General features: G+C 34.6%; 1 long non-coding RNA gene across 6 annotated transcripts; it reads right to left on the bottom strand.

Moving 5' to 3' along the window:
• Nucleotides 1-783: 783 nt before the first annotated feature.
• Nucleotides 784-8,618, bottom strand: LOC107846303. Of its 6 annotated transcripts, none has more exons than XR_007043483.1 (10): nt 8,486-8,618; nt 7,951-8,126; nt 7,500-7,791; nt 5,568-5,804; nt 5,271-5,485; nt 4,983-5,088; nt 2,999-4,500; nt 2,208-2,889; nt 2,014-2,105; nt 784-1,150 (listed from the first exon to the last, which is right to left on the bottom strand). It is a non-coding gene; the product is annotated as an uncharacterized LOC107846303 (long non-coding RNA). The 6 variants fall into 6 exon arrangements; XR_007043482.1 differs by lacking the exon at nt 2,999-4,500 and having other exon boundaries at nt 5,568-5,630; nt 5,740-5,804; XR_007043484.1 differs by lacking the exon at nt 2,999-4,500 and having other exon boundaries at nt 5,568-5,630; nt 5,740-5,780.
• Between the last annotated feature and the right edge of the window lie 263 nt (nt 8,619-8,881).

Here is an 8,881-nt window from a genome sequence, read left to right as displayed (position 1 = left end):
ATTACTGCACAGAAGTTTCAATCTTTATATATTATCCACTATGGGGTTACTGTTCACTTAATTATATGCATCTTTAATTTTCCTGTCCTTATAAATTGTATTCGCAGCAATTAAATGTTATGAATGTTACAAGCTCAACAACTATAACATATACATTACAAAAAAACTGTACTACTATCAACTATTCTACCCAAGTGAAATCTTTTCAAAATATGTATAGCTGTAGAAAATTGACATTTTGGATCCAGCATTGACAGCATCTCAATCTCAGCAGGTAAGTACAACATCCATCCTCTCCTTTTATTGCATTCTACTTTATGGCACCTCTATATATTAGTAATTACTAATATCTATATATGTTCGATATATTCAAGTAACTGCAGTCATCTTCCTCCTCTTAACTGCAACTTGTCGATTCTCTGAACTTTCTGTGACAGCTGACTACAACTACGTTTTGGTGGCCTCTACCAGCTTCATCACATGGTATGGTATATACAGAAATTTTGCTTGGCTATACCAGCATCACAAAATCAAGCTGCCTAAACAAAATTTTTGTGTTTTTGTGTAATACACCTCAATGTCTGAAACGTACATGGTAATAGTTTGTTTTTACGTTTTGATGTAACAATAACGTTTTGATGTAACAATCACAGTTTAATGTACAAATAGTACATGTTAATACTGCTAATAGTTTTAATATACGACGTCTCCCTTTGCAAGCACGGGCTCCCGCATCTAGTTAGTTCATAAACATCAGTACAGATGATGACAAGAACAATCTAAAATAGCTCCTGCAGCAACTACTTTTCATTTCTACGTTTCAAAAAACATCAGTACAGGTGTAGAATATGAAGCATCCTGTTGAACATAATCCATGCATCTTATTATCCCTAGACATTCCAAAAGAAGATTTTCACATCATTCTATTTTTTGCTGGAGCTAAACAATTCAGAATTCCCTCGGCAGCGAAAACAATCAGAAGTTGAATTTATTGGCAGCAAGAATCAGCAAAATTGAATTAATTCATCTCCTGCAGATTAGTGAAACTGAAACCTTCCAATCCTAGTGATGTGAGACATCTCCTCAACCGTCAACCAAGGTTCTTGAGCTGGTGTCCATGAGCAAAGTTCACCTTCTTTAAACCAAAGAGCTGCAAAAAGGATATGAATGTAGATACTACACCAGTTATCAGAAGTTGATCATGGCATACTCTCTTCATAAAAAGAGAACAGGTGTTTGCATATCATGCTATATTCACATTATGAACGAGGCAGTCTACTGGCAGACATGGAATGATTTCAATAGAACTCCCTTTTTCTTTCCAATTCAATCAACATAAAAATGTAAATTAGAAAGCATTAAACATTTTCACTTGAAAACAGCCTAGTTATAGACGGTCTTAACTCTTAATTTCTTCTCAACACAAATCAACTGCTCGGTCATTTCTCTTTAACAACAAATCACAGTGGTGAATATGGCGTCCCAGGCTTCTTCATAGTCATCTCGAATGAGAAATAACAACTACCAAAAGATATTGTGTTAATTTCAGAAAACGCCACATCACAGTTACCTAATATGCGCGCTTTCAAGTTTCAACACAAAGTTGTTCTACTTCCCAATAATCAGCAAACCAATCACTTTCAGCACAAACCCCAAAAGTTCAAGAATGGCTACAAAATACAAATAGTGCAAAAGTTTGACAGGATTATCGCGATGTGCAAAAGTACTGTGCACAAACCAGTACCACTGGGAGCCATTGGCTGTGATCTTTTCTGGAAACTCTCTTCACACAGTTGCGTCTCATTCTAACATCACCTATTCAGGTTTCACTATATACAACTTTCTACCAGCAATACATATATAATAAAGATGTTCCTAGTAAGCAGTTTTCAGCATCTATTGCAACCAGCCCAACCAGCCACAAATACATGGCACTATGGCAGATTCTCAGAAACACAACAAGAGAAGCGAAATAGGGTCACGGGAAGAAAGAATTAACTATTAAGCATATACCTGCACACATTCACCAAGCTAATTAAATCTCTGAGCAGCAACTTCACTCACATCTATTGCAATGTCATCTTCCTCTTCAGAGTCGGCAGAAACTAAGAACACGAAGGTTAGAGACAAATTGCCAAGAGTCTTGGCCCAAGACACATTATGTTTTCTTATAAGAAAAAAATTGATATGATTTGATAATACTTTACCTTGATGACCATAGATCCAATCTCGCGAACACAATTTTGCTTCTGCATTTTCGGGTAAAATTGAGCTTTGATATTTATCAATAACACGACCTCCAATGCTGAAAGCAGACTCAGATGTAACAGTGGTAATAGGAATACTTAGCAAATCTCATGCCATCAGTGAGAGTTCCGGATACTTAATCCAATTATCTTTCCAAAACTTAAGTACATTTATATCTTCATTTCCTTTGCGAACCAACACAGGTTCTTCCAAGTAGAAATCTAATTGTCTTTTCTGAACCAAGTTCCGATTGACTTTCAAAAGTATCATACTCATCCATTTCATCCATCACTTCAACATCATCTCTACCACTACTACTTTCTACCATATCAACATCAACCGATGAATTTTTCAAATACTCTCTAAATAACGCATGCATAGTACACTCAACAACTTTTACCTTTTCATTGCAAGTGACTGGATCAAGTTTGGTAAAGCAAAACCTTACAAGTTTTAACTTGTACCGAGGATCAAAAACTACCGCCATTGAAGCAATTGGACTATAGTCTTCCTGCCAATACTTTTTGAACTTAATTGTCATTTCCTCTGCCATTGCCTTAATATGAGGATCTTCACTATACTTCTCTTCAATTAACATCATATGAATTTTCCAAACTTTATGAAAATATAGATAATAATTTCCTGAAAATAAAGTAGTGACTTCTTAGAAAGGCTTCAAAAACTTAGCAATTCGAGTAGCTTTAATCCAGTCATCTTCGGAAGGACAACATTTAAATTCAATATCAAGTACCTTAAAATCAGAAAATGCTCGACGATAAGGAATAGAACTATCAAGCATCAAGAATGTGGAATTCCATCTCGTCGGCACGTCTTGATGCACTTTCCCATTAAGCAAAGTGGTGTGTGATTTTGAGTGTTTTTGAGTGATTATGTGAGTTGAAAGCTCAAAATTCCTTCAGCAATAGAGTTTAGTTGAATCGAGTAATCAACTAAAGAAGAACGTTGAATCGGAGTTCAAGAACAGAGGACCAACTGTCGAAAACGTGTTCCGACAACGAGGAGTGCCGTCGACGGCGATGGGGTTCACTGGTTCAGAAATTTGCGTCTTGGAGTTGTGTCGTCGATGGTTGATTTTATTTTGGTTGGTATATTACGGGTTGAAATGGGTATATTACAGGTTGAAATGGGTGAGAATTGTTTTTTGACGGGTCAGGTTTAATGGGCTCAAACCTGACCCAATTTAAAATTAGTTTGTACCCAACCCAAAAAAGTTTGGGCGGGTTGGGCCTTAACGGGTTTATTTTGACAGCCCTAGATGAAACAGATGAGATAACTCTAAAAAACAGCCTAACTCTAAGATCTAAAGCAAGCCATTTGCAACTTCGCTTGCACATATCCAACCTTTACAACAAAGGGACAGTTATAATTTTCATGAACTCCTCAATTGTTTAGGTCTAAAAATAGTACAACAAAAAAAATAAAGCATGTCTTACCATCCAAATGGGAGAAGAGTTTTAATATACTATTGGAATAATATCAACTATAGCAAAAATAGAAAACCATGAGACAACTCAAATAACCTAAACTTCTAATAAAAGCTTAATCCAACATAGCAATAACTACAAGTTATCATGAGAAACAAACAGAGTTAAATTGCAAGTCCACAAACAAAACCAAAAATCCCTAATGAGCAACAAATGAATAAAGAAGTGAAGAAACACCGGCATACAAACTTAACAGGTTGTGAATTGAAAAATAAGTCGAATCACAAAGCACGCAAAATTCAAATCATACAAAGAAAGGTGAAATCTTTCCATATGTTTATTTACTCAACCTTAAATAAAATGAGCAACATCCTGCAGTGTACCTTTTCATATCATTGGGAACAATCTATTCAGACAAAAAGGTACAACATACAAAGTTAAATAGAGAAAAAAGATTTTGCTAGACTCTCATATGACACACTCCATTTATTCAACTTATTTTGCACCTAACTCGTCTTCCAGTTAACCTTTTTTAGATACAACTTCAAAATTGAAATATGAATAAGCAAGATAATCTGTTGGACTAAGCCTAATTTTTGGATTTGTAGCTGTTTTTGTTCCTTTGTCATTTTGTTTGGGTATAGGAACAAATGGAAATCTTAGTACCTCAGTTAGTCGGTTGGTAATCTGAACTCAAATTTTCTATCTAGAAATCCCCTCCTCCATTTTTCCTTCCCCTACTCCCAATTTTTGAAAAGAAAAAATGTATGATGTAGATATTTACTATCGAAGGGCTGCAGAGGAACTTCTGGAAAAGGAAAAAAAAAAAAGAATTAGAACACATGGATCATTTGGTTGGAAAACAAGATATCCTGAGATTAGTTATCCCACCCACAAAAAGGAACAAAAATAACACTTCAATTCCGGGATAACTAATTCCCAAATGAATTATCCCACGAATTTTGTACCAACCAAGCATCTCATATTGCTTAGGTACCATTTCATCTACTAATAATCTCCAAGTAAAGCAAGTTCACCAGAAAATAATAACCACCATTCAATAATATCAACCAAAACACTCCAAAGATTAGAGCTTTACAGTACCGTTAAAGAAATACAAAATTAATAGAAAACTTAAAATAACTTGTACAAATATTAACCTACTTATAACACTTTAATCTGTATGATTAAGACAAATTCAAACATGTCCTTTCAAACCACAACATTTTTTGTATTAGAAAGCTCCATGTAAAACCAGGATAACCAGAATAAGAAAAATCAAGTTCTTACCCTTTATTAATCTCAACAAAAATACCACATTTGGAAGAAATATTCCCCAATAATGTGAAGCTTTGCTTCTATTTGCCTCTAGAACTTTAGGATGATATTCTGTAAACTGCAATAAGAGTTGAAGAAAGAATTTTAGAGCTATGAACAGTTGCAATTGGAAAGTAAATGGACGTTTTAATAAGATGAAATTATTGTACGTTCTTAAGTACTTTTTGATAGATATTATGTCTTTTGTGCATCTGTTCAGGAAAACAGGTTTCTGAAGCCAAGAAGTCACCAGGAGATTACCATATAGTTAAGTAAAGCCTAGCAGCTTTGTGGTCATTTGTCTTTTCTTTTGATCAATTACGGGTGAGGTTTGGTGTGGCTTAGTGCTGGTGTTTGGAGTCAAAGCTGCTAACCCACAATCTGATAAATGGGGATTGAGCTCTTCATCCAGTAAAATATTTGTGGATTTGAAGTTTCTATGTACAACAAAATGTAGACCGACTTCATGCAAGCACCTGAAAAGATGAGGTTCAAGTTATATGAAAACCTAATAAGAAAAGGGCAGCACTGGCAAAATACTATACAACTATAACATACTCTAAAGCTCGAGCAGTGCCAAGAGCTACTCTAACTCGGGCATTCCAAGTAAGCAATTCACTCCTGTCATCAACAAAGTGCAGCACATCATGCAGGCTACCATTTGTGACATGGTCATAAACCAGAAGACGTTGCCTATCCTATCAATTGAACAATGTTTGGGCGTCTCAACCTTGACATATTTGAGATAGCTTGAAGAAAGTTATCTTCCTCCTGCAGCGATAGCACACTGTGGATCTTTTGGATGGCCATTATGTGGTATAGACAGATCACAGATGTTAGTTCATACGACCAATTGATAAGAACTACATGATTTTTAAATTATTATTTTTTTTTTTGGCGGGGGCGGGGGGGGGGGGGGGGGTAAGGAAGAACTTAATGAATTAAGAAACTAAATTTTCATCAACAAAAATGTTGCTGACACGTGAAATTCTTAAATGATTTATTTGAACAGTTGGCATCAAGTTCGGAGTAGAGAAACAGTCAACAAAATTGTTTCATTCAAAAAGAAATAGCCAGAAGTGCATCCAATAATAAACAAAAGCAGAAGATTTAACCTCTGAAACTGCTAAGAATATTTTGGCTTAGGATTGCATCACGTACCCTAAGGTCAAGGTTATAATATAATACTTAATTCAGGCTGAGGAGAGAAGTGATATGACCATAAAATTACACCAATCAAACATCACAAGCCAGATAAAAGCAAAGATGTGACCAGACCACCAGAGGAGTGAACAAAAATTGCCACGTGTTGGATCATAATGTGAGCCTATTATGGGCAATCAACTTTGTGAAAGATATAAAAGAGCAAGTTGAATCAAAAAGTATCAAGGACTTGATCTCAGGCAAGAGAATCACTCAAAACATTTTTTGTCTAGCAAGAACATCCAATAACTCTCATGCTAGCAGAGTGTCAAGAAGTCTACTTAGCAGAGTGTCAAGAAGTCTACTAACTTATACTCAGCTTTAGTAATACATAGATCTAAGTAATAAACCTTGTAGAGATTGTCGAAAGAGGCAAAGAAGAATATTGTGAAAGAATCAAAGAGTTCAACCATAACCTTAAAGCAATGGAAATAGTAGGCCAAGATCTTTATATACTACTTTGGATGCCTCATTTACCTGACTTGGGACATTAGGTAACGCACCAGTCATCCCACATGTCTAACAACTTGATACCATGTTAAAGCATCGTAGCAACACCCAAAAACCTTTAAGTGATAGCAAAAGCTCATTGAACAATTTTTATAGATGTGGAATACTTTCAGGATAACCCAAAAAGAAAAAAAAGAAAAAAATTATCTTTTCGGAAATTCATTTCAAAAGTGTAATTTTTAAAAAGATAATCCGAACCAAAATAGCAGAAACCAGTATCACAGAGTTGGCTAAGCCGCTTCTAGCAAGCTAATTGCCAGAAAGGAATAAAACGAAGTGTAATGGAATAGCCTCATTTAAATTAAAATTGCACATATATGTTATCTCATCAGAAACTAAAAGGATACTATTCTTAAGAAATTCTTTATTCCGATCACAACCACCAAAAATAGGCAAAAACAACCAATGTGGTATGAAACTGAAAGAATTAGATACTTAGGTATGAGTCAAGTCTTATGTATCTCGCTCTATGAGAAAATTATCTCTATATAGAAAAAATTAATGAAAGTTCAAATCTAAGCAAAGGCTTGTGTAAATAATTCTCTCTTTTTCCAGTGCTATACTTACTAAATATTATCATTATAACTGCACTCATACGACTTATCATGTTTGAAAATGATCAATGATGGTATCATAAGGTACACTTTCAAATGTTTCATCCTCTGTATAACAAACTAAACAATTATTTTAAAAAGTCATCACCAATTTTGCTTCGCAAGACATTTTAATAAAACATACCAATTCTAATACATGGCAATGTATTTTTTTGATTGGTACCTCATAATTCAAAGCACCATACTCGCGCAAAGATGACTCAGCTTCTTCAATAAAGCTGGTATCTAGATTTTGTTCAGCTTCTCTAGCTCTTGATGATTGGAGACTTGCTGTGTAATCCTTGCATTCAAGGGAGTCAGCGGATGGAACCACGTCGTCTATCTGTAATTGTTCGTGCCAGCAGAAACACTTCATCGTCTTCCTCGACTTCAAATTTGTCCCTGCCTTCCCCGACTTAATGATCCAATTATCGTTCTCCATATTGTACGAACTCACTCATGATACTGCCACTTGCCTATACACATATCCTAATACTCTCAATTTTGAATACTCAAAAAATTAGGAACCTCAGATTTCCCATGGTAAAAAAAATTTCATCCATACAAAACACATGGGCAATCAACGTTAAACCTGCAGAATAGAAAATGCAAAATAATGAAAACAAAGGTAGTACCTTTGAAACAGAAACCAATCGTTATTCCTCTTCAACCTCAGTAAGATGCTTTTTCCATCGCTCCCAATCCCATTCTTCACCATTAACACCACCAATTTCACTGCTCTTCTCTTCAAGTCCCACTCCTTTTGATGACCGATCCACAAATTCATCTAACTTTTTCATTGCATTCTTAACTGCATCTTGAAATGAAATATCATTCCCAATTAGAAGCCGACGGCATGGCTCAATAGTTTCACCATCACCAACAGTAAGACTCCATTATAAATAAATAAATAAATAAATAAATAATGTCCCAATAGCATGTTGAGTGCAGCCCAGAATTAGCAATAATCGTCAAAAACTTTTTCATAGCGGAAAATTGTGTATGAGAAGAGTGTTTGAGATGTGGAGAAGATGAAACTATCCTCAGATTTCAACTAAATTAGAAAACAGATTAAAACAAATCTACTACTCATTCAAAAATTGTCTCCCAAACTTCTTCTTATAAAACAATCTTGACTCGTAAACAAACATTTTCCAAAATCAGTCATACCTCTCCCATATACCAAGCTTTCCACTGCTTTCCCTAAAATAAAATTATTAGAAGAAAGAGGCGAGAGGGGGGGAATTAATTAAGGGACCGTTTCGTTTGTAAATAATCTAGGATAAAATAATAATTTTGAGATGAAAATCTTTATCCATCATTTGGTTGTAAATATTTAGAATAACTTATCTTGAAATTAATAATTAATTTGGGATACCCAAATGATGGGACAACAATTTCAAAATTATTTTTCTTTGGTATAAAATTATACAAAGATAAAAATACCCTCTTGGGATTGTTATATATAATCAAACATAATTAACATAATTTAACATAATATATTATAATTAAATATATTAACATAATATATATATAATTAAACATAATTAACGTATATATATTCAT

Source organism: Capsicum annuum, chromosome 8, assembly GCF_002878395.1.
Source record: "Capsicum annuum cultivar UCD-10X-F1 chromosome 8, UCD10Xv1.1, whole genome shotgun sequence".
NCBI classification, from domain to species: Eukaryota; Viridiplantae; Streptophyta; class Magnoliopsida; order Solanales; family Solanaceae; genus Capsicum; species Capsicum annuum.
This window is presented reverse-complemented; position numbering and strand designations above follow the sequence as displayed.